Genomic DNA, 26,712 nt, shown 5'->3' with positions numbered 1-26,712 from the left:
CCCAGGCTTGGATGACAAAATCCTTTATCTGAATTTTAAAAGATCTCTGCTACTTTGTAGATAGCGTATTTCAACTTTGACTAGATAAGGACCTTGACTATTTTTTACTCAAGTGGGAATCATCGGTCTGGGGAGGGAAATGGAGTTGATTATTTAATTACTTGAGGGGAATATTGGAATGCCCTATTTTTTCTGTGATATACATCATATAAACTCTGTTTTAATAATGAAGTGGGTGGTTTCCAGATTCTGGGGCAACTGCCTTTTTCTTTTCCTTAGCTGGTTATTGAAATCCTAATGGGATGGGTGATGAATTTTCTTAGGTCAGGTAAACTGAAAAGGCTACAGCTGGAATTCTTCACCCAGAAGAATCGGAGTTAATACTAATGATCATTGTGAATTAGAAGATCAAAGGAGAAGCATCAGCCTGTTCTCCACATTGTTGCCCCAGAGGCCATTAGTGACCTGGCAAAGCTTTCTCCCAGCCTTCTCTGTACCTCCTTCCCCTTGCCTGGGCCTTTCTTCCCCACTCGTAGTTATGCACCTCTGACCTGGGGTAATTACAGTCAGTTGATGAGGAAGCATGGGGGAAAACAATCGAAAGCAAAATCAAAAGTCCAACTTTAAAATTGCCTGTTTATCCAGGTATATAGCCCTTCCGAGCACACGACCTCTGTCTGAGACTCTATGTTACTGTCAGAGTATGAGTGCGATTTTTGTGAGCAGTGAAATAAGTGGTTTATTCATTTCACCCCGATGGTTGTTTCACTATAAGAGACTTTTGTAGAGTCTGGCTGGCAATTTGTTAGATCATTCTAAAAATTTTCTTTTTTTCCCAAGGTTAAGATACAGATACACGATAGTTTGGTTTTCTGATATAGTCTTAATTGGGCTGATTAAATAAAGGATTATTTGTAAAATAAAAGTGCCCATGGACTTTTTACAACTTGTTAGGTTGTTACTGATGCATGTAACTGAACAACAGCAAGCCATTTGTACTTCAAAGTGTGTATCAATATCATGTCTTCTTTTTATTTTAATTAGTGATGATATATTTTTAAAGATAAAATATCAAACTTGGTCACTGAGCATGCACCTCAATTTATCTTTCAGATTAAAATTGGAGTACCACAAGTATACATGTGAGTGTGTGTATATTTTTTTAACTAACTCAATCCAACCCCTAGGAATTTCATGCAAGTTTGGTTCTTTCTTTCTCCACGTTTAAGATTCCTAGTGAAGATACCTTGTCTTAAAATATGAAGGTTTGACAGCGGGAAAATCAGATAGATTTATTTTATAAAAGATTCCAGTGTTTTGGATTGTTTTGTTTTCGTTGGTTGGTGGTTTTGCCAGTAGAAGTAAATCTACATGTCATGGAATTTAGGATCCTAGGACTTAACTGTGAACATCCACATCATATCTGTCTCTCATGCTAAAGTGTGAGTATAACTATCTGCTCATGTATATCCCTACCCCTGCCATCTATGAATTTTAGTAGAGAAGACTGATCCATTTTACATCTTTTAATCCCCTAAGTAGCCATGTCCAAGGTTCTAATTTTTCTTCTTGTACTGATGTAGGTCCATGTCAGAGGGCAACCAAGTAGTGGAGACCACGTTGCAACGCTCTGTTGCTCAGTTCACAAAACACTATGGGCCACGACCCAAGCTTACCTTTGATAGATTGAAAGCCATGTGGTAGCAAAAAAAAAATATTTGATTGATGGTCCAAGGCAGTAATGATAGGGATTGTGTAGATCCACATCAAAATGATTGCTTCTGATATGTGAGCACTTTCACTTCAGTATTGCTCACCCTTCCTTGTGCAGAGCCCAGAGTGTGGGCAACTTGGATAGCCTCTGTGGACTTGATAGTCACTTCAGTGTGTCAAGAGCCAGAGAGTGCGCTCAAGAACTCAGATAAGGCATCTCTTTCTTGGTGGGCCAGTGGAGAGCCTCCAGGAGGAAGCAGTAGCTGAAAGGGTTATGCTACGCAACCTTCTAACATTTTAAAGACTTTTTAGTCCTTGTTTTTCCTTGCCATTGCAAAACGCCTTCACTCAGAAAATTATAGCCCAGTGAGCACGGGTCCCAAGATGAAATGTATTCCTCTATCTAAAGAAAAAGTAGACCTTAAATAACTTGATGTTATGAAGGCCAACATCCTAAATTAGTTGGTATTTAAATGAGATAGAAATGACTTGGTTTTATGTTTTTAGAAATATTCTGAAATTGGTCTTGGTAACTGCTTGAATTTGAATGTCCTGTTGGCATGATCTCTTAAAAAATGGGGTGATATATATTAATTTAACCTTGTAGCTGTCTTTGCATTTCATTTCTTAATAATCTATGGTCAGTTTTTATCTGTTTCCACAATTACCTTTGTTGCTAGCATCCCTGCAGTACCCAAGTGCTGTCATTTGCCACATGACACAGATTACCCTGAGAATTTGGTATCCTGGGAAGTTTTTGGGATGTCCAGAGACCAGCAGGTATAGCTTTTTTTTCAAAGTGAACACTTGTCCTATGAAAGATCAAGGTCATTTCTGTTGCAGTTTATAGACGTTTAGAAAAAATTCTTATCTATTATTTAAAGAAAAGCCAGTTGGCCGGGCGCGGTGGCTCACGTCTGTAATCCCAGCACTTTGGGAGGCTGAGGTGGGCGGATCCTGAGGTCAGGAGATCGAGACCATCCTGGCTAACCTGGTGAAACCCCGTCTCTACTAAAAATACAAAAAAAAAAAAAAAAAAATAGCCGGGCTTGGTGGTGGGCGCCTATAGTCCCAGCTACTCAGGAGGCTGAGGCAGGAGAATGGCATGAACCCAGGAGGTGGAGCTTGCAGTGAGCCAAGATTGGGCTACTGCACTCCAGCCGGGGTAACAGAGAAAGACTCTGTCTCAAAAAAAAAAAAAAAAAGAAAAGCCAACTTTCCCAACTTCAAGGGGGAAGAACTTCACAAAATTAATTCGTTGAAAAAATAAAATAAAATATTCTCCTGCCTGCATAATGTGACTTTTATTATATTTTTAAAAATTCAGCTATTAATTGCTTGGCTATTTTGACATTGGATTATTCCATCCTTTCAACAGCTGAAGGAAAAAAATTTATCGTAATGCTAAATAAAAATGTAATATGTACGTATGTGGTGCTTTATTGTTTAATATTTTCCTATACACTGGATTCATAAGACTATCCTGTAAGGTGGGCAGCATGACAAAAATGAAGTTTAGAGAAGTTAATGATTTTTCTCAAGATCAAAAGCGAGGAACTGGCTGAGCTTGAACCAGGATCTCCTTACTTGAATTTCCATGTGCTTTCCACCACGCTGCGTCTCAAACACACAGCAAATCAAATCGCATTGTGAGAGTTCAAAGATATAATTATAATCTCATTCCACAAGCTAGCTAATTAGTATTTTTAAAAAATAAAAATATGAGCCAGAGGGCTTGGCATAAAACTTCATAATGCAATCTGATGGTTGTTAGTAACTAAGGGTCAAGGATGGTCCGTCCCTATCTGGAATCTTTTTCTACAGATATCTGCCCATAAAAAAGGCAAAGAAAGCTACAGCTGTTGATATTTTGCGACAATCTTGATAATTTTTGCGTTTTTGGAATTTCATATTTTAAACATTATTTAATTGCTCCTCCTTCCTTACAGAAATGTGTAACTCTCTACCCATGTCTGTTACCAACAATGTCTGTGATAGTGCTTTGGGGGGTGAAGAATCTTTCCTCATGCAGATCCTAACTAAACCTTCTAACACAGAATTTAGCTCCTTGAAGATTTTTTTTTTTTTTTTTTTTGCCTGTCATGTGGCCAGGACGCCAAAGAGCTGTGTCTTTAATTTGCTTTATGGAGATAGAGGAAACTGCTTATGCAGCCCGATTACTCTTGAAACTACAATCCAACTGTCGTTTCTCAGCAAAGAAGGCAGCTAAACCCAGGAGAATTAAGCCGCCGCTCTGGGGTATGACATCAAGGTCTGATCATTTTAAAGCTAGTAATAACCAGAATCCTAAAATTCTTATGAATAAAATGTAATTTTAGTAATGTTTCCATAAACAGTGGTAATGGTGGCATTTTAGTAGGCAGTGACATTAGTCACATCGAAATTGTACCACATTGGCTTTTAAATTACTCCACCTGTCTGTATGAATAGAATTTTCAGTGTAAAAGCAGAGAGACAGCTGCTGCTAATGTCTCCTTCTCCCTGTGCAGATAATGCTGGCAAATCTACATGCAGAAAGGACTGGCTTGTGATGTAAAATGGTACCTGACCCCGCTGGCTCCTGAGCTACAAAGCAATACCTTTAATTACCAGTGGCTGTGTTTAGTTGTTGATATAAAAATGTCAGCTTCCAGGAGTGTAACCTCAGGTTCACTCCCTCTAGTAATGTCACCCATCGTACAATATTTTTCTTCTACCCACATCCGTAATGCGATGGGTGAGCATTTATCTTGATGTGTTTCAGAAACATGCAAGGCATTAATACTTAAAAGGAAAATGCCTAATACTGTACGAACTTGATTGATGATCTTTCAGTTGGAGAAGTTTTAAAGATTAGTGGAATTTGGTTCCTTCTTTCTAGCCAGAACAGAAATATGGCATGCTGTTTGTACCTTCAAAGGGCTTAGCATCATTCATCTAATACAAATACAGGTTCTTATGTGAGGATCATGGCAGGCATGTCATAGAGCAGAAAGGGTAAAGAATGGAGGGGCTTGAGAATATAAAATCTGTTACTACGTGCCCATGTTTCCTATTGATAGATGAAGAAGTTTACATTTTAGAGAAGCCCCTTTGCTCTTAGCCATTTGGTTATGGTTCTATTGTGGCAGCTCCATTGAGACAACAGTGGGCCAGGCGAGGGGATCCTCCTGTTGGAGATGCCTGTTGCCAACCATGTATTTGATGAAATGGTAAATAGGAGATATACGTGTCTGGCTCATTGGCAGGCATTCTTTTTGACTTCTTTCACACAACTGGTGCTTTCGTGTTTAATTGAACAAGGAATGAGTAGTAAATGAAAGCTGCTGCCTGAAATCCCACTGTGAGCATGTTTTGCACTTGGCTCCCCAGTGACAAGGCAATTTGTGAAATTATGTGACGGAGTAATTAGATGAAGCCAGGGCTTCTGACTGTTGCCATGCATATGTGGCGAGGGTTTGTTGGGAAGAGGGAGGAGGAGAAAAAAAATAGATTATTACTCTGGCAAGTTGGCTCAAAGCTCCTTCATTTATTTGTAAACAGAATATTTAGTGACCGCATAGGAAGTAGCTATAATCACCAGCTCATAAAGAAACCACAGCAGAGCTTTTGGATTTTTGCAGAGTGCTCATGTAAAATTTAAGCTGGGAGGCAGAATCCCTGTTAATGTAATTAGGATCTAATTTACCACCCTTTGCACACAGATGTAATAATGTCTAGATATTTATTCTATCTTTAAGCACGTTACATATACCTCAGTGCAGCAGTTACCGAACAGAAACAGGTGTGAGCACTTTCCTAATTCGTTTTTACACTGTAAACACATAGCAATTTAAGGGAAATATTTACCAAAAACGAGGAGAAAGAATGTCTGCAAATGAGGCAGTAATGGACAGTTGCCCTTTATGTACTGATGGATTTCTCAGTGGTTAAGTAAATTAAAGCAAATGCTAGAAAAATCAATAGGCCAGCATAGTCTTGGTTTTGCCTCATAGACTTCAGGACAGAATGACAGATGTGGTGTCTATGACCCATTTAAGTATTAATGCTTGAAAAACTGCTTCTGCATGCAAGGTTGTAGGCTTAGAAACATTCTCCTATATTAAATTACAGACAATAATATTTTTAAGTATATGTTGAATTTATATGTTTCAGTTAGGTTGTTCTTATGTGTTACATTTATACTGGAAGATTAGTTGCTTAGTTGTTGCAATAGCACCATAAATCAGTTTTGAATGTCCCCACAAGGAAACATCTTCATAACGCTGTAGTTGGAAGGTGAAGATGATGTATTTTGAGCTGACGTGTATGTTGAAGTGAATATGCTCAATAGCACTCTATGTGGAAACCAAATTAAATTTAATTAAGGAGTAGATGCTCAGAGCCTTTGGAAAAAATCTGTAAAGTAGCATTCAAATGTGGCATTATAATTCAGTTAATCGCCAGGGCTACAAATGCTGTATTTTACATTTGAACTCACATGGGTAACATGTCACGTAGGTCGACTGTCGTAGCGTGTGGAATTGTGGGGCTGTTCTGATGTCCTAAGTGGTAGGTGTTAGCCTCTGAAAACGAGAAGGCAGACCTTATTTGGTAGACCCTCAGAATGTTAGGTTTTCCACCCATTGTTCCCATTTCTAAAAATTCATTACCAATTTCAAGATAAATAATTTAAATACAGTCAAAATGTTGATTTGTTGAGTACCAGAGATAGGAAGGCAAGGAAAGAAGCAAGGCCAAATGTACTTGTGTGTCAGAGACCAAAATTTGCTCTTATGATTGAAATAAAATGAGGTTGAAGTTATTATCCTGGTCATTGGAGGAGAAGGTGCCTTTTGTTGGAGAGAAAAAGAGTTTTGCTGGCTTGCAGTGTCCTGTTTATCTTCTTGTGCTGTCTGAACTTAGACAATAATTGCTCAACTACCTTCCTTGCTCATGACAAAGCAGGCATGGTCCAGCCTGGCTCTGGGTTTTGAAAATCAGTATGTAAAGATGATATTGTGGCTGGGAGCAGTGGCTGTTGCCTATAGTCCCAGCACTTTGGGAGGCTGAGGAAGGAAGACTGCTTAAGCCCAGGAGTTCAAGACCAGCCTGGACAATATGGTGAAACCCCATCTCTACAAAAAGTTAAAAAATTAGCCAGGTGTGGTGGCTAATGCCTGTAGTCCCAGCTACTTGGGAGGAGGTGGGAGGATCACTTGAGCCCGGGTGTTTGAGGCTGCAGTGAGCCAAGATTGCACCACTGCACTCCAGCCTGGGCAACAGAGCGGGACCCTGTCTCAAAACGAATAAATAAATAAAATTTAAAAAATTTTTTAAAAAGGTGATATTGTGATAAGTCATATCATTGGAAACATTGCTAAGTTGGTACAATGAAAAGAAGTACAGTGATTATTTAGGTTCTAAATAGAAGGCTTAAAATTTTTTTTTTCCACACAAATATTTTACACAAATATTTCATGAAAATATTTACAACATTTCTCCGAATTTGTCGAATTTATCATGTGATTTAACAATGATCACATTTGGAGTTTTAACTGAGGTATAACGAGTAACTTTAAAAAAGTGAAAGTCTATCACCTGAAAAACTAGAAAATGAAAATTACTACAGAATTGAAAATTCTTTTGCTTCTTTAAAAACAGTGATCCTTGGCTGAGCACAGTTGTTCACGACTGTAATCCTAGCACTTTGGGAGACCAGGGCAGGCAGATTGCTTGAGCCCAGGAATTCAAGACCAGGAATTCAATGGGCAACATGGTGAAACCCTGTCTCTACAAAAATACAAAACTTAGCCTGGTGTGGTGGGGCACCCTTGTAGTCCCAGCTACTCAAGAGGCTAAGTCAGGAAGATCGCTTGAGCCCGGGAGGTGGAGGTTGCAGTGAGCCAAGATCACTCCCCTGCACTCCATCCTGGGTGGCAGGGTGAGACCTTGTCTCAAAAACAAACAAACAAAAAACAACAAACAAACAAACAAAAACAGTGCTCTTTAAGCTATGGCATTTAAATTATCTGGATCTTTTTAAAAATGTAGATTCTGATTGAGAGCGTTGGGGCCTGACATTCTGCATTTCCAGCAAGCTGCTAGTGCTGCTGGTGCTGCTGGTCCACAGACTGCAGCTTGCATAGAAAGGATCTAAGGTACACAAGCAAGATGACAGATTTTAAATGGAAAGATGATTGTTTTTCTCTATCTTTGATTTTTATACTTTGATTTTGCCCCCCTGATTTTGAAGCTTACCCCATTGTTTTTATCATATTAGTTTGACAAAATGTTTTATTTTTTCTCTGCAAACTTTCAATGCTTTTTCAGCATGTAAGAAGTTCCTTTTGAATATCAAAACACTTTCATGGGATCCCTCAAGTACTCTGAAAGCTTCTGATAGACCCAGGGCTCTGCAGAAAGACAGACTGTTTCTTCTGGGCTTGTTGACAGTACACTTGTGTGTTTGGGGTGGGTGGAGGGGTAGCCCTGAAGGTCCCATGATACAGAATGTTGTGGTTCACCTCCACCACAAGGAAACATCTTCATAGCTTCAGTGCTCTGGTGACAACATGCAGCAATGGAAGTTATCATGGAGTGAGGGCAGTGTGTGTGGCATGCTAGCCCCCAGACTCCTGCAGAGGCTCTGCAGATCAGGTAGCCTTTGTCAGTAAGAAAGTAACAGAATCACTCACTGCAGAAACAACACATATGTTTGAGGGAGAATTGCATTTGTGCCTCACACTTCTTGCCAACTTTATGTCTGCTCCAGGAGATCCTTTTGTATTCCCACTGCCTTGTGTACTTTATCTGCCATGGGCACTGTCACTCTCAAATTTCCCAGCATCCTGGAAGGAAGGTGAATTTGCTTTCAAAAGTGAGTATCTGAAAAGTATATTTCCTCCAGTGTGGCTAAGATCTAAGGAATTATAAGTAGTGCATACCTATTAATCATTGCTTAGCAGGTAAATTCTCTCACTCATTAGAGTTCACATGCTAGATGTAGTTTCTTGAAATTAGGTCATTTATTTTGGTCTAAGTCATTGAGGATCAAAGGTCATAAGGAATCCAAAAGCCATTAGTCAGGGTTCTTTTCTGGACCCCTTAGATGTCATTGTGCGAGTCACCCATGGCAGGCCAGGCCTGGCCTGCTGTCAGGGAGCTGGCAGGGTGCCTACTTTATTTCCAGTTTGCATAGATAAAAAGCAGAGCAGCGACTCTTGGAATCACTATAAAAATAAGCTTACATAAAATCTCCATTTGAAATACAGTATGTGTGTGCCCCTGCATGCTTTCTCTTCTGGAAGCCATGGGAGCTAGAAATCAAAATTAAGAAGCGAAGAGACAGACCTCTGATGGCATTGTAGACTACTCTTTGTTTGGGTGTAGGCATTTATAATTTATGGTAAGTTTAGTGAAGACCAAATTTCCACAATATATATAGCTACCCCCTCTTAATAAGATTGAAGTACATTTGTCAGTATCAGAAGTGGTGGGCAAGAGATATAGTCAAATCAATTCATTTACTTCTCTCATTGAGCCCTGTGAGTCTCAGGCCCACACCTTGAAGTGAAAACATCATCAATGACCAAAATGACCGGTGCTCAGGACTTACTTCCTGAAAGATGTTCATATTGGCCCAGACACCACGAGCACTCAGCAACATTCATCACTTTGTTCAAAAGAGACTGAAAAAACTGTGGGGTGAATTTGCAAGGGAAAAAAGGCCAAATATACCTGCATGAAATAGCATACATTTGAATTTCTAAAAGTCAGACAGAAAGCATCTTATTTTAAAAGATTATTAATTGTTATTTAATAGTCAACTTGCATGTGATCTTACAATTAATAATTGTATCCCCATTTCACAGATGAAGGAACTGGGACAGAAAAGGTTAAAGATCTAACAGCCATCTTAGTGTACAATGAAGTTGGGACTGGAAACAAAACTCAGGGCCATAAATTTCAACTTCCTGGAGCTTACCACGTCCATACTCTGACACTTAAAATTATGACTTGTTATTGTTCTTGAAATTGTCCTGCATACACAGTTGACTAGAACTAATGAGAATGGAGGCAGAAGTCCACATAGCCTCATCAGAGTCATGCCTTTGACTCAGTTATTCCAGAGTAATCACAACTGCTGTATGGTCAGCCAGAACTGGGGGCCCCTGTGTAGCCCATTCGCTGTCCCTAGATATCTCTGTGGTTCTGATACCTGTATTGCAGTAAAAGCAAGTGTGTGTGTGTTTGTGTGTGTGTGTGTGTGTGTGTGTGTGTGTATGTGTGTGTGTTGCGGGGAGACAGGGATCATGCTGGCATTAGGGCCTTTATCTATGAATACCTTATGCTTTTTGGTTTGAGGAGAGATGGCTAGAATAGTTTCCATGATATGATGACTTAATCCCACCACACTGCAGGAAAAAGCAACTTTCAAACCTGCTTGTTATGTTACCCACCATAAATCATGGCAAAACTTTAGGCCACATCTACCTTATCTTTGAATTGCAATATAAATGGGGTCATTAAAAGTTTTTTTCCAAGAAAGTCAAATGCTTTTTGAGGGCCTACTATGTACAAGGAACCATATACATCTGGAACGTTCTATGATGTTTGAAAAGGGCATGGATCTAATCTCTGGTGCAGTTTATAGAAAGCTGGAGTGAGCAAACAGTCAGGAGACAAATATAACAGTTTAAGGTAAGAAGGCTGTGCTGTAGGAGTACAAAGAAGTGAATGAGTAGAAGATATGTTGGAGGTAAATCTGTACCTCATAAATAGAAACATTCATTCAGTTACCACCACAGACACTAGAGATGTATATAGAGTCACAGATCCAGAGAGTGCCAAGAGAGAAAAGGAGGAGGCCAAAGATATAATTTGGGGGATGATTATTTCTGAAGGCTGTCTGGAGGAAAAACCTAGAGAAAGAGAGAGGAACAGACAGACAGGTCTCTGTCAAATACAGAGGTGGCATGAATTAATTTCTGGGTCCCTTCCAGCTCCAGTGCTTTATTATTCTAATAAAAGCAAGGAAGGTACAGTGGTAAGAAAGTCAAAGAATCCATTCCCCACACTAAATCCATCATGGCTCCCAAACTGGCTCTCCTTGCCGTCAACGTCATTTCAGTTCATGACATCACCATAGACCCAGAAGCTCCAACTCAGCTGAGACCCAGGAGTCATCCTGGAAGGTTCCTCTCCTTCTCCCTTCACAGGCAGTTGCTCATCCCTGAGTCCCATCAATTCTGCCTCCTCAACACTTCTCCATTCTTCTTCCCACCTAGCTCCATTGCCACTGCCACAAGTCAGTCCTCTATGTCTCCAGCTTTCTCAGTTTGTTCCCCAGCCTTCCTGCCTCTAACATTGGTCCCTTATAAACCATCCCTTATTTTGACACAGTTTTTCTAAAACAAAACTTGGCTAAGTCTCCTCCTACTTAAAATCCTTTGATATCTCCCTACTACCCGTAGGATATGAGACAAACATCGTGGTGTGCCATTCAAGGACCCCTTGAGGTCTGGCACTGGTGCCCTGAGTGCCCTGGCGCCTCTCTCACCATTTCCATACAGGCTCCCCATGCATGCCATGCTGCAGCCAAGCTGAAGGCTTACAGCTCCCCATCAGTGCTGCACGGTCTTGTCCTCTGTGCACCTTACATGCTGTTCCCTCATCTAAGATACATCACTTCCATGACCCCTTCTCTATTTGACACTTTCCTCCACATCCTTCACATCTTAGTGCAATCGTCACTGCCTGGGGAAGCCATTTGTTGTCTTCCCCAGGAGAGGGAAAGTGGCCCCTGCCACCAGGTCCGCAGCACCTTGATGAGACTCTGATAGAGAGTGCTTATCATAGTGACTATTTATGCTGTGCCTTTCTATCTAGAGATCAGGATTTAATCTTTGCTCTCTACATCTTCAGAGCTGTACTATAGATGCTTGATATTATTTATTGACCAAAGCAATGAGTACAGTTGCAAAACAGAAATGACCAAACTCTGGGAGCTTTATAAAGTAGAAAGGCTGGAAAAGATCCTGATATAGGGGTTAGGATATCACCAGTGACTTTTGTCATTTATTTGTTTATCTACTTCTTCTTTCTTTTAGAAACAGGGTCTCAGTCTGTTGCCCAACCTGGAGTGCAGCAGTGCAATCTTGGTTCACTGCAGCCTCCACCTCCCAGGTTCAAGCAATCCTCCTGCCTCGGCCTCCTGAGTAGCTGGGACTATAGGCACATGCCACCACACTGGCTAACTTTTTAAGCTGTTTGAGGCATTTGGAAGAGAAGAAGTTGTATTATGAGGCATATGATGATACGCAGTGGAGGCAGCAAAGGTAGATCCTTTTGCAATCACTTGAGGAAATACACAAAAGGTTATACTTTAGACAGAAGCTTCAGGAAGTGGTAACAAGAAGGCATGGTTTTTCTTTTCTTTTTTTAATATTTAGGAGAAAGGATATTTGAATATGTTTACATATAGAATTGAATTCAGCTATCTTTCCTGGAATTGCTACTATGTTCCATGCAATTTGTTAATGCACAGCCTACTTACTTACTTAGGCAATAGAGACCTTTGAAGATCAAAGTAGAGAGGGACTGATTAATGAAGCAAGAATCAAGGGTAAGCTGGCAGTGGAGGGGAGGGTGATGGGACTCAGAGTAAGAACATAGCAATAAGGAAGACGTCAGAGAAATTTAGAAATGAAGAAGGCTGCTATTCTCCTCCTGGATCTTTTAGCAGGCTGGAGGCAGAGTTAACTGATGAATGTCCAAGAAGTGGAATTAGGAGCTGGAGGAGAATGGAAGTCATTTGGAAAAATTGCTGTTGGGAACACAGTAGGCAAAGCAAAAAAAAAAAAAAAAAAAGGAAAGAAAAAAGATAAAAAGACTTTCAGAGTGTAGTTGAGAATACATATAGAAGTAGCACTAGATACCACACTGTGACCAAGGACTGGCTAGACTTTTAACAGGCACATTTCATAATCAATCTGTTTTTCACATGTTAAAATGAAGGCAATAGATGAATTCTTAGTGGTTTTCCACAGGAAAATAATTCCATTTTCTATTCCTTAAAAATTAGTAACACGGGGCTGGGCGCGGTGGCTCATGCCTGTAATCCCAGCACTTTGGGAGGCTGAGGCGGGCGGATCACGAGGTCAGGAGATCAAGACCATCCTGGCTAACACGGTGAAACCCCATCTCTACTAAAAATACAAAAAAATTAGCTGGGCGTGGTGGCGGGCGCCTGTAGTCCCAGCTACTCGGGAGGCTGAGGCAGGAGAATGGCGTGAACCTGGGAGGCGGAGGTTGCAGTGAGCCAAGATCGTGCCACTGCACTCTAGCCTGGGTGACAGAGCAAGACTCCATCTCAAAAAAAAAAAAAAAAAAATAGTACCACGGGGAACATTCATTGAACCCCAATCTGAGTCACAGAAGTTTGTACTATCATATGTAGGTTAGTGAACTCAAGATTGCATTAAAGGTTTTATCTCAGTTTTGGAGGAAGTTATCATGCAGTTATTGTACATTATCTTTCAGTACTGGTTGTATAAGTTTGCAAACTTGTTATTGATAACCTTTGCATGTGAGTTCAACAAAAACCATGCAAATGCAGCTGTCTGCTAAGATAAATGTTTTTTCTTGCCATGTTATTTGAGAGAAAAGGGGGGTTTTAAATTTAATTAAGACAAATCCACACAACATTGTAAAATATCTGAGCAACTGTACATGTTAACAGGTGAACAATCTCAGATATGTTCTGGAAAACCTTCCTCTGCTGGAAGCCTTATTTTTAGCAATGGGAAGGAGAGATGACTGGCTTGAACAGACTACTTTAGCTTCACAAGTTGAAGGTGAATTGATCTTGACACTGCTCCAGAAGAATCTACTGTTGTCATTTTGGCTTGATGGTAAATGATATACACCTGGCTTCATGAAATAAAACGGTACCCTACACATAATGAACACTCATCACCATATACAAAGAATAGTTAGCTCATTGTGATCATCAAGTCACAGATGACTCATGTGAAGTCTCTGTTTAAATAGGAAGGACTACTGACAAGCAAACATGCTCACAGAAAAATAGCTAAGTAGCGAAATAAATAAATAAAGGGCTCAGTAGTCCTTCAAACATGTATTAGAAAACAAATTAAAAATTGGTCTCCTATTCAATACCGTAAGGCAATGTCATGACAGTGTTGGAAAACCAACTCCCTGGTAGCTGGTGTATTGCGGACATTTCTGCCCTTGTCTTTGGGAGTGCCATGTACACGGTTACACAATGCATAAAGGCGAGGGTCATTTCTAGGACAGATAATTGAACATTAATACTCGCTGACATTGTCGAAGGAATGATATGTCAACCTGACAGGGCCTATGTGCTTACATCTGCTGATTGGCTGCGGACGAAGGCCCTGTGTGTCAGGATGAGACCCCAGGCCTGACTGCAGCAGGGCCAAGGATGCGGCGGCCATTAATCATGAGCTGCCATCTTGAGCCAAGATAGTGTCTGTAAAATCACTCGACATCCTGTGTGTGGCTGGCAAGTTCCATCTGTTGTATACTAGAGTTTGGTAGGTATGGCTCTCAGTTTAAAAAAAAAAAAAAAATCATCGCAGACCTTTTGGTTTGCATCATCTAAGCAGAATTTTGGGTGGACCAGATGTCCTTTGCATGTATTTCTTTCTTTTTTTTTTCTGAAACTAGTTATAACTAGTTTTAGTGGCTAAAAGGGAGGTTCTGAGGTGGAGTGTCTTCTGTTCCTGTGGGAATTAGTTTTGATGAGTTTCTGGTTTCCTGATTCACCATAGATAGTCAGTATAATGAAGAAATTCAACAAGAATTAAACTGAAGTTACTTGCTGTGATTTATTTTTTCGATTCTCTACAAAATATTAAACCCCGTAGGCAGATTTTCGAACAGGGAAAAAGAGGTCTATGCAATTATTTTCTTATCCCTGAAATCACATGAACAGCACTTTTCCTCCCTCATTTATAATAAATCTTTAGTGAGTTAATTCTGTTGCTGCAGTATTTCCACAGCCAACACTTTACTGAACATGTATCCTTTCAGAGAAAAAAAAACAAAAACATGGAACAATCACGAGGCCCTCTGACACTCACCCCAATTGTACCTTCTTAAAATAGGGGTAAACACTCTGGCAGTAGTTACTCAGTGTGGGTTTCCACTGCATAAAATGTTATAAAATAGGGCCCCTAAGAGCATCCATTATCACATATTGGTTAACATCACAGATTTTTAAAATCCCAGTTGCCTTGATGCCATGAAAAAAAAAAAAAGCTTTCATCTGTAAAATCCAGTTTCCCTTTGTTATTAAAATAAATGAAGCCATTAAACAAAATATATGCATGTAATAGTCGAGTTCATCATTTGGCATCATCAAAATGATGGAATTTTGCATTTTTAAAAATTGGTGTTGCCATCTTAGCAGGTTTGATGTGAGCTACAGAATCCAAATGTGCTGGAGGCTTCTGAAACTGTATGACATGACATGTATTTCTGTCTTTAGTCTGCATATATATATATATATTTATCTGGCTCTTCTTTAACAAAAAGTAGAATTCTGTTTAAGAGAACTAAAAAAGAAGACAGTTTTTTTTATCCAAAATCCTGCAATCAAATCAATTAATTATAACTATTGATGAGCTCGTATTGTGACTGTGCTAGAATTGAAATAATTTCCAAATACTTTATTTCCAAAGGTTTGTTTTTAATTACAGCGGCATTTGGTTGGCATGCAAGGGCGAGTTCTCACTCTTGATCTATCCTAGCTGGAGCTCAGGCCAAAAGATCCTCTGCTCCCTTTTCTCGAGAGCACACTTTTCTGCCAAATGTGGTGCTCGTCCCCTGCCAAGGAAGGTGGGCGAATTGCCACTTCTGACTTCCAACCACCAAAAGACAAAGGCTCTCAACATTCCTAAGTCCACTGAGCCAGAATGGGCCTCACACCTTGAAGGATCCAGATTATTATTGATTACTTTTCCCCCATAGACTTTATAATATAGAATATTTTCTCAGTTCCTTAGTCAGTCCCTGAGGGTGATTTAGGCACTTACAGCAATGTGTGACCCCTTGAAGGCCACTGGAGGGTCATTGAAGTGTCCTTACTCATCTGTCTGAGGCCTGAGCACATATACACTGTCAGTGTCACCTCTATATCTTGCTTTTATAGTGTCTTTTTTTAACACTCTTTCAGTAAGAACCTAGTAATTATTTATTTACCTCTGTGAAGCTCAAATAAACTCAAGAGGAGTTGTAGCTAAGCATAAAACATCTAATAGGGAAAACATAGCCTCCTTTCCTTTTAATGGAACCCACTGCGTAATTTGTGGAGAATGTGTAAATTCTCCTCATAAATTGTGCAGGGCTTCTTAAAAAAAAATTCAAGATGGTGACAGCAGCACATTAAGCCAAGCATGGGGCCCGTCTGTGTGGGGGTCCCTGTGTCACTTACAGGCAGCACACCCATGAAGCTGCCCTGCCTTCAGAGATCTTGGAAGCAAGTTTGTCCAAATAAAGAAAATTACGAGAAAACATTAAAACCTAATTTAACAGTGAAAATAAATTTAGAAGAATTATCTAGTCATATCTTCTTCCCTGCAAATTGAGAACTGTATGTATTTTATGTATTTTTACATAGATTAGCCTAACCTTAAGAGTCATCTCAGATTCAGCTACTGTTTACTAGTCTCTAAATATATGCCAGACACTATGCTAAGCAATTTGATGCATGTTGTCTCATTTGACTGCCACCAGCGTGGTTATCCTCATTTTACCAATGAGGAAGCAAGGCTTGGAGATCTGAAATATTGATCAAGGTCATATAGTTACTGTGGGTTCTAAGGACTTAACTTTAGTTATCTAACTAAATTGATACACCGAACTACACCTCTTAAAACCAATTTTTGGGCCGGGCGCAGTGGCTCACACCTGTAATCCCAGCACTTTGGGAGGCCAAGGTGGGCGGATCACGAGGTCAGGGGTTTGAGACCAGCCTGTGCAACATGGTGAATCCCCGTCGCTACTCAAAATACAAAAATTAGCCGGTCATGGTGGAGCATGTTTGTATTCCCAGCTATTTGGGAGGCTGAGGCAGGAGGATTGCTTGAACCTGGGAGGCAGAGGTTGCAGTGAGCCGAGATTGTGCCACTGCACTCCAGCCTGAGTAACAGAGTGAGACTCTGTCTCAAAAAAAAAAAAAAAAAGTCTTTTAAAATGTTTTCCTTTAGATTTGCCATTTGTAAATGTGTAACCACATCACTGAAGCATGAATGGACTTCATGACCACGTTCCTGGGCTAAACGGGCTGATGACTCTCCACATAGGCCTAAGTTCTCTTAAGAACTCACTTAGGAAGGGGGAAAACTAGCCCCTTCTTTGTGTGATTAGCAACCTTAAGTCACAAGTGGAATGGCAAAGAAAAACACATTAAATAAAGCAAAACTATATCTAGTTGTTTCAAAGAGGAACAAACGAATCAATCCTCACTGGGTAAGGACATTTCTTTCCCAAAGCATGTTTTAGAAGGGGTAAATGCCACTATTTAAGACTTTTTGGCATTACCAGTTAGATTATATATATAAGTTTGTTGGGAATAATGGCAGCTAATTTAAAAGGTGATGGTTTTGTTTGATTTTAGTTTAAGTTTTAGTTTAGTTCTTTGTTTCGTCCTGGGCAGTACACATTTACACATTAAAACAGAGGCTGGGTCAACTAACTCACAGTAGGTTTCTGACAGATGAAGCTACAGCTTTTTATTTTATCATTAACAAGATAAACTTTGAGCTTCAGTAGAGTGTAAAGACAACTAGATAGAGAAGTAGGAGGCCTTAGGGCCAGCAACTTCCCAGCCATGTAACCCTGTATAACTTGCCATGTGTCCACTCTGAATTTTGTTTTCTCTTCTATAGAATGAGGGCAACATTACCTGTTCTAACTTCACCAGTAATTGTGAGGTTCAAACTTGGCAAAATATAATAAAACCTCTTTGAAAATGTAAAGCTATATACAAATATAAGGGATCACCCTTCTCAAAGTCTTAAAAAAAAGCCCAAACTATTCTTCAAGTTAACTTTGATGAAATATCTTTATTTTTGCCAACTTTATCTCACAGTCTTGTTGGTGACAGGTTGAGTCTTCTCCCACTCATCTAAGATATTCCATGAACATTTGTGATAACCCTGCAGAAATAAGTCCACATCTGTGCCGGCATCCCCACCTCCCTGCCCCCAGCCCAGTTAGAGTTAACAAGGAAAGCGTACTTTGGGAAACAAATACGGTGGATCTGCCCAAATTTTGACTAAGACTCTTCCCTCATCTATAATCCACTCTGGAGACAGACAGTGAATTCATGTCAATAAATGCTTTCGGGAGTTGGAAAGGGTTTGCTTAAGAAGGTTCATAAAGATAAAGGTAATCTGATCACTAAAACAATTTAAAGTTTTTAGATTTTTTTTTCTTCTTAAGGGGAAATTCCCTTTAGTTTGATTGCAAGATAAGAGTTTTATTATTAACTAAGATAAAATATAGTGCTGAATAATCTCTGAAATTAAAAACTGAAGTGCATGGTACACAGAATAGAGAAAATTAAATAGCTTAGACTACAATGGATAAAGGGAAAAGAGTTTTCATGAAAATTAGCTTAGTAAAGGTAAATTGCATTTGAATCTTAACTTCAGATCTGGGTGCTCTGCTATTTGGCATATGTTGAATTGATAATGCCTGTGTGTTAAAGAATTCTGATTGTTTCTTTTGCCTCTCTCACAGCTTATAAAAATGCAAGCAGACCCATCTAATGAATATTAATAGGAGTGATGTCTAGATAACACATAAACCCCGGGATCTGTGGACTTTGGATGGAGTAGTCAGAGAGGATTTCTGTGGCTTTATTTAATACCAAATTTACATACTTTTAAAGAATAAACATCATCGTAATATTTTAATATCAATATTCCAAAGTGGAGATTTTAGTCAAATAAAAAGCTTAATTTTGTCTTCCCAAACATTATGTTCACCAGGGTCTGCATTTTAAGAGACAGGAAACTGTTAGCTAAAAAAGAAATTAACTTAATCCCCCTTCATTAAGTTCCAGTCTTTTTTTGTTACTTAGAGACAAGTAATAATTATACCCGTAGCAATGCAAAGCATGTTTTACACTTTTGTTATACAAAAGAACTGCGGTTGTTAAGGTGACAGCAAAAGAAAATGAGAACATTGATAAATACTGATTTTTTTTTCTTTAATCTTCTCTGACTCTTGAAAATAAATTTCACTCAGGTGTCTGAGGGGCCTTTTAATTCATTAACTGCAAAAATCTACATATGTGATTTTAGAAAATGTCAATCAACTAGCTAAACAATATTTTCCCAGCTAAGGTTATAAACAGCAGCTAAGTGGGTGGAAAATGTCTAAAACGACTATACATACCAGTTCTTTTATAATGCATAAAAAGTGGGCATTTTGTTTTCAAGCTGGTATCTTTGGGGTGGAACTTTTAGCAAGCACACAGTACATCTCAGCAGTGTACATTATTTAAAGTGCATTCTCTCTCTCTCTGGCATTGTGAAGACTTTTTAAATTTTAGCTTTACAAAGGGGGGAAATCATTAAAATGTGGTTTGTACCATTACATTCCATTATTTGTCATCTTTATGGCTATTCTATAGTTTTCATTGACCTTTAATGGTAAGCTTGGTCAGGAGAGGTGAGCAGGAATGTTCACATACTTGGCTGCGGGTGCTGCTTGAGAGTGTCTGTTAGCTGGGCTTCAATCCACGTCCCTGTAGATTTTAATGTCCCTACAGACTGCTGGCAGCCTGCTTCCAGCTGTGGCAGGCATGATGCAGTGAATTGCTTTTGAATGTTCTTTACTCAAATAGGCAGTAATTACAAGCTTAAAGAGGTTTAGTGGTCCAGTAAACTACATAATCACCCCTGAATTAGCCTGGGCTCATCAGTTGCAGTCCAGCAAGCTCCAGTCTGCTGTTTGTATGCAGTCTTGATCACATAGCAACCTGATCAGCAGGTGTGGAGCAGCCAGAGTCCCCCATAAACACAACTGTCTACTGGGGACAATGATCTCTAATGAGATGAGGCTACACCATCACTGTAATTTAAGTGGGAAAATTAGCACTAGAGAATGAGTACCAGTTCCAGGAGTCTTTAGTCATATTGGAAGCAGCACGAATTCTCCGTCTCATTCTCCCTGTCTCTATCTTTCTCTCCCTCAAAAATATCTCCTCGCCAAATGTACCATTTTGCTTCTAACTTATGGATACTTTATTCTTTAGACAAGGATTTTTCCTGAATATTTAATGCTAGACAGGGCATCTGTAGAGGCAATAATGATTGCTGTCAACAGACTCATTCCAAAATGGCATCGTAGTATTTCATCTTCCTTGTCTTTCTACTTAATGGTTTCAAAATCCTTTCTCTTTGATTTTTAAAGTGGAAAAGTGTTCTTCAGGCCGGTGTTAGGTCTCCTTTTAGCTGACATGCTCTCTGAAATTGTAGAGATGGGCTATACGTAGTTTGAAAAAGATCCTTACTTTATTGGAGTTCATTGTATAAATCAGTCATGAACTTTCTTTTCAGAAAAGTGGTCCAGTATAGTGTGCTGTGTTTTTGTTGTGCATGTTAAAGTGAAATTCTTGGGGAAAAGCCTGCATGTTGAAACAGTCTTCTTTATCCTTTCTTCTGTCCTGTGCTAGAAATAAAGATACAGAACTTGAATTTTGTAACATTCAAGTTAGAGAGTAGGAAGGGAATTTTGTCACAAATAAACCCAAGAACAACATAGAGTGAATTTGGGAGAAACTTTGGGGGAAATTATAAATTGATGCTAAGAAAAAAAAGCAGAATAACACAGTAATTAAAAGCACAGGCTGTGCAATTGACTACTTAGAGTCAAATCCCAGCTCTATTTTACTTGCGAGTAAATTAGATTCTGAGCCTCAGTGTCCTCTGTAAAATAAAGGTAAGAGTACTTATCTCAGAGACTTGTTTTAAGGATTAAATGAGTAAATACCTAAAGCACTGAGAACGCTGCCCGACATACAGTAAACATTATATAAATGTCAAGTAAATAAAGTGAGCAAAATCTGGACTAGGCACAGTACTGTTCTGGGATTTGTTGAACTAAGTGAGGATGAATAATTGTTGAAATGGAGCTGCTAATTTTCTATTTATCTGAAGTCATCTACTCACAAATGCAGGTTGAGGGATTTTAGTCATCTCTAACTTTAATAACATTCATTCACACAACTATTTATTGGGCACAGAACTGGTAGCTGCATCATGACTGGGAATAGCATTCATGTGTTTTTATTAGTAGTCTACTAAAATGAAATGATTTTGAATGTCATTTAACTCATATTTGATTAAGAATCATGTAATAAACAAAACTAATTGGTGAAACACACACCCCAATTTGTTTCAAACCCCAATTTGTTTCAAAGCTGACAATTGAAGGCATATTGTAGTGTGGTTAGAGGAAATAGTAGGCATTTGATTCTATGATCCTTAAAAGAGTTCTTTTTTTTTTTTTTTTGATGGGGTCTCGCTCTGTCAACCAGGCTGGAGTACAGTGGCGTGATCTCGGCTCACTGCAACCTGCGCCTCCTGGGTTCAAGTGATTCTTCTGCCTCAGCCTCCCAAGTAGCTGGGACTACAGGCGCGTGCCACCACGGCTGGCTAATTTTTGTATTTTTAGTAGAGACAGGGTTTCACTGTGTTAGCCAGGATGGTCTCGATCTCCTGACCTCATGATCCACCTGCCTCGGCCTCCCAAAGTGCTGGTATTACAGGCATGGGCCACTGCGCCTGGCCAAAAGTGCTCTTGTATATAATCTACTATCACTCCTGTATTTATAAGCAATGCTACAAGCATTAATAAAGTGATGAGCATGTGAGTTTCCACTGAGTTTTCTGACTTACAGCAAGATTGACTATTCCTTCCATTAGCAGAACTGAGTTGTAGAAATAAAAGGTACACACATATACATCAAGATAATAGTTTTTTTCATATAACAAGTAATAATCATCATATATATTAGTGATTAACTCACCAGGAGTCAGTGGGATTTCTTCATCTATTATATAAAAGACAAAATTGTTTGGAAGTGAATTTTCCCAACTTGTATGTTACTACCAAGTTTCAAATTCCAGCTCTACTACTTACCAGCTGTGTCAACTTGAGAACGTCCTTTGTCCTTTCTGTGCTCAAGTTTCCTCATCTATCAAATGGGTCTAGCGGCTGTTAACTACCTCAGAAGGCTTTTGTGAGGAGTCATACAAGTGAAGCATTTGGAACAGCGCCTGGCACATTCTCACTTCCTGATATATGTTACGATTACTACTTCTTCCTCTCTTATTAATACTGCTAAGCTACTATTAATAAAGTTCTTTTGGCTGGATGCTGGAAGGAGAACATGGGCCAAGGTTCTGATGAACTAACTTTCCCTGACAGCCCCCTCCCCTCCCCTTCTGCCTGCCTCCCAGGCAGAAGCAGTGGATATTCAGGTATGAGTGGAGGAGCAGGGAAATGGCAACTCTTTCCTCTCTGTCCGCCATGATTAATAACATGGTTCATGCTCCCTTATAACATATTTTTGGTTAAAAAAGGGAATGGAGAAATGAGAAACAAACGGCAGTGGGAGTGTAGCCAAGTGGAGAAACTCAGAGCAGGACAGACCTGGCACCAGCACTAAGTAGCTGTGAGCTGTTGACATGTTTTTGACCTGGCCAACACTCAGCTTCTTCATCTGTGAAAAGGAGCTAAGCACAGCCCTTACTCAGGGGGTTCACCAAGAATACATGAAATAATGCCTGCAATGCATTTGTTGTACTGACAAATGATGAGTTCAAATGAGCTATTATTTAAAATGATTCAAAAATGACACTTCAAAGTGAAGCGTGAATTTTCTCCCTTATCTACTCCCATGGGCCTCCTGTCCTGTTTTTGTTTTGTTTTTTGTTTTTTTGGAGATGTCTGTTGCACAGGCTGGAGTGCAGTGGTGTGATCTTGGGTCATTGCAATCTTCACCTCCCGGGTTCAAGTGATTTTCCTGCCTCAGCCTCCCGAGTAGATGGGATTACAGGCGCCTGCCATCATGCCCAGCTAATTTTTGTACTTTTAGTAGAGATGGGATTTCCTCATGTTGGCCAAGTCCTGACCTCAAGTGATCGACCCACCTTGGCCTCCCGAAGTGCTGGGATTATAGGTGTGAGCAACTGTGCCCAGCCCTGTTTTTCTTAATGGCCATTTTTGTATTTCCTCTTATAAGCATGGTCTTCTACTGAGAGAATCAATATTCAGAGGATTCATTAATAGCTGTTCAACATAATTTTAGCATCCTTCATGAATGTTAATCCATTTAGGAAGAGGATATAAGTAATCACTAATTTGGAGTCTAAACTGTATGTCTTAAATGTATATACTTTAAAATATTTCTGTAACATATGTGTAGCTAATGAAGAATATGTCTAAAACATTGTTATTTTATAAATTTGTAAGCAACTTAAAAAAAATTCCAAATACAAAGGATTATGCAGTTTCTTAATATAAGTATCTGTCTTCTTTATTTAGTTTTTTCATTTTCTATTTAACTGATATTTAGAAGAAATTAAAAGATCAGATAAGTGAGGCAGGCAGGGCATTTTAGTATTGGCCTCTTATCATTGGCTATAAAACAATGTTTTTACTACTGTGTATTATAAATATAGTCTCATTAGTACAAAAAACAAAGATTGTTATGAAACATTATCCAACATTCTGCTTTTCCTTCCACACATATGTCATTTTCATGTGCTAAGGTTACGTTTATAGATTCCTACCTGACACCTCCACTGGCAACTTCTTTTGACTGCTGTTGGATATACAGAAATCAGAGAGACTGTCTGCAGTATGACTCGACTGGGCCCCAGAAAAAACAAACACTGAACAAAACATGGAGCCCATTTAGTCTGAGCAACTAGGCAATCTAGGAGTGTTGGTGGAGAATTAAGAAAGCGGGTGGAAATCCTATGACTCTACTGATGATGCTCCAAACATTTCTGGCTTCTTAGCCAGTCCCAACACCACCCTTCTTTTGATTCCAGCATGTGAGGGGATGCAGGACTCAACTACTATGCATTCAGGCTATGTTCTGCAACTGCGCGGTGCACTGCTTTTGTAATGCAAATAGGAGGCACAAAGTGTCTCTTTGATAATGTGCAGTCAGAAGACAAAAAAGCATTCACTGAAACAGTAAAACTAATTCATAAAGCTGAAAGACAATAGGGAAGCATTATGGATTTTTTTAAAGGAAAAAAGTATCCTAGATCAATGTAATTGTCACAGTGTAAGCTATTCACAGTCAATGCAGAAGGGGAAAATGGCTGCAAGTTTATTTAAAGTGGGAGAAGTTTTTATAGGCAAAAAACCATTATGTTAAACAAATATAAATATATTTGGTTAACAAGTTTCTGCTTAGTCTCTTAGAGGTCAAATATATAGCTGATTATTTTCATTTAGATCCACAGTATTCCCTTAGTGACAAAATCTCAGTAGAAGTTTTAAAAGAGCCCAGAGATCTAATAGTTAAAAACCATATGGTAGATTTTTTTTTTTCTTTAAAGGGAGTATCTCTCCATCACATACCAGAGTTTAGTTCAAGGTCAACTTATATTAATGCATTAAACTTAGCTGTGGAGGAGGCAAAGGGCTGGAGGAAAAAGGATAAAAGAAGTTCCGAAATTGTTCTTCCAACGTATTCAGCCAAGCAACAGAACATTGCCTTGATAAGGCTTATATTGGACAGTTGCCATAATTCCTCCTGTTAGATCAGCTCCTCCAGTGCCTATTCCCATACCTTTTAAAGTACAGCATGTAACATTTTGCTTGAAAATTGCTTCTACCTCTATTGCTTTGTTATAGCCATTTTGCAGTTTCGGTATAGAGGCAGTTCTGTGTCACAAGAAATTACTAATCTGAGGCTTGAGAAGGGGCAGTGTAGCCTTCCATTATCTCACCAGCAAGCTCTGTACAGGATTATTTTCAAATTTTCTGCTGCCATTACAATGTGCTATTAGAGTGGCCAAGGTGGTGAGGGAGGGGATGTTATTGAAACTTGGTTACCAGGGTAGATAAGATAAACTTCATCGCTCTCTTGGCATCCACATTTGTAGCCAAGAGTGGAAATTTTGATGAAAGAAGTACATTTGGTCAAAGATATTGTTAAGATGTAAAGCTGGATATTTTCTAACTGCATTCTACAGAGCCTGTCTCTTCCCCATTGATGCTCATCTGAAATAGTCTGCTTGATTGTTTCAATAAACACACTTTCTCTCAATGTATTGTAAACTTGTAAATACCAGATAACCAACTTAAAACCCCCCTCCTATCCCAGTCTCAAGAAATAACACTGGAATTGTGCAGACATAACTTTCTTGAGAAAGTCACCATTTTCTGTCACTTTCTATTCTTTGCGGCTGGTAAAATGACAGCTCAGACTTAACTTTTACATAAGCTATTTTTAGATTTTTCTCAGACATCCTTCAACTATTTCTTTTATGCAGGATCCTACCCTAAGGATCATTTTATTCTTTGATGGGGTCATTAAGCAATCACTCTATAGTGGTTCATTATTGGAAGTCACTGCAAGATCCAGAAATACATGAAGAGTGGCAAGCGGTTTATATTTCAGGTAGAGATTTATGCTAGAAAGGAGAAGTCAAGGTGTTGACTGTTGAAATAAGGATGATCATTTCATGAGTTATTCCCTTTAGCTGGGGTTCCACTGCCCACAAGCCACTTAGTTTCCCTTTGAGGCCAGCATCTCTTCTCTCTGTAGCCAAACCAGCCTAATACACGTGTGCAGGTTTAATGCTGGAAGGGAGGGGCCAGCTTTACCCGTACATAATCACTGTTTTATGGCTTTCACTCATTCCTGAGGTGTTAATGCAGATCAAATGGGAAACACTCGAGAAAGAACCCTTGCAGCTACTGCATTCCCTAGCTCTCCCCTCTCAATCGTTAATTCTTATTGTAAGATCTAAAGGTAATTTTGTTTGCTCTCTTAATGTGTTGCAGTTCTCCCAGTGGCCCTTGCATATCCTTTCTCAAATTCCCATCTTGATCAATTGTTTGCAAATAATTAAGCTTTTAAGAGATAATAGCATGAGGCTAATGTACACAACAAAGGCGAGGTCTCCCTCACTGTCTATGGGACTGTGGTCAAATTTGCTTTGATATCCCGAAGTGATTAGGTTGATTGGTATATCTGGGAAGTGCCATCCATCTTTCCTTCACAAGAGCCTACTGATCTTTCTTAAACTGTGTCCTTGAGATGCAGTAACAGCAAAGGTGTTACAAAGGTGTTACAAAGGTGTTGCAAAGGAAGATGGCAAAGAGTGACATAGGCCTTTAGTTGCAAAGGTTTGGAATGAATTTCCCATTTTCTCCCTAAAAATGGCACTTCTCGGAGATTACTCTTTATCTCTTTTGCAAAATGACGTCTGCCTTTGCCCGTTGCATGGTCTCACTAGCCCTGTAGGCAGAAGGCAACAGGGCTTTGAATGTGTTTTTCAGCAGCTGTGTCTGTGGCATGCTGGGTTTTTGTCAAGTCATTTTTTTTTAAGTCTACAAAAGAATAACTCATACTGTCCACAAAAAGCTTATTTAGTAAAGATGCATAGGATTTAAGATATTGAAACATATTGGGTTTCAGTTTAAAAGCCTACTTCTTTGTGAATTTTTGGCTGGCTAAGGATTAGCTACATGAAGTCACGGCTTTCATGTGAGTCTAGCAATTATAGACTTTTTTCAGGGAATTGAAAGTTTGTGGGACACTAAGGCCAAGAACGATGAGAAAAAGAAATACATTCAGTTGACCTACCATAGACAAGGGTTTAGGAATGTTGTTGACACCTTTTTCTCCACTTAACAATGGCCAGCTTATTGTGACATTTAATTTGTCCAGGCTCATTCATTTGCATTAAAAAAAAAAAAATATAT

The 26,712-nt window shown here is 39.3% G+C and overlaps 1 protein-coding gene across 4 annotated transcripts in view; it reads left to right on the top strand.

Annotated features, from left to right (window-relative positions):
- Positions 1 to 26,712, top strand: part of MEIS1 (Meis homeobox 1) — a 230,599-nt gene that overhangs the window by 82,830 nt on the left and 121,057 nt on the right. The gene's annotated exons all lie outside the window — the stretch shown is intronic.

The sequence above is a fragment of the Hylobates moloch genome, unplaced genomic scaffold (genome assembly GCF_009828535.3).
Source record: "Hylobates moloch isolate HMO894 unplaced genomic scaffold, HMol_V3 SCAFFOLD_15, whole genome shotgun sequence".
In the NCBI taxonomy this organism is placed as follows: domain Eukaryota; kingdom Metazoa; phylum Chordata; class Mammalia; order Primates; family Hylobatidae; genus Hylobates; species Hylobates moloch.
Note: the sequence above shows the minus strand (reverse complement) of the source record. Positions and strands in the feature narration are given on the sequence as shown.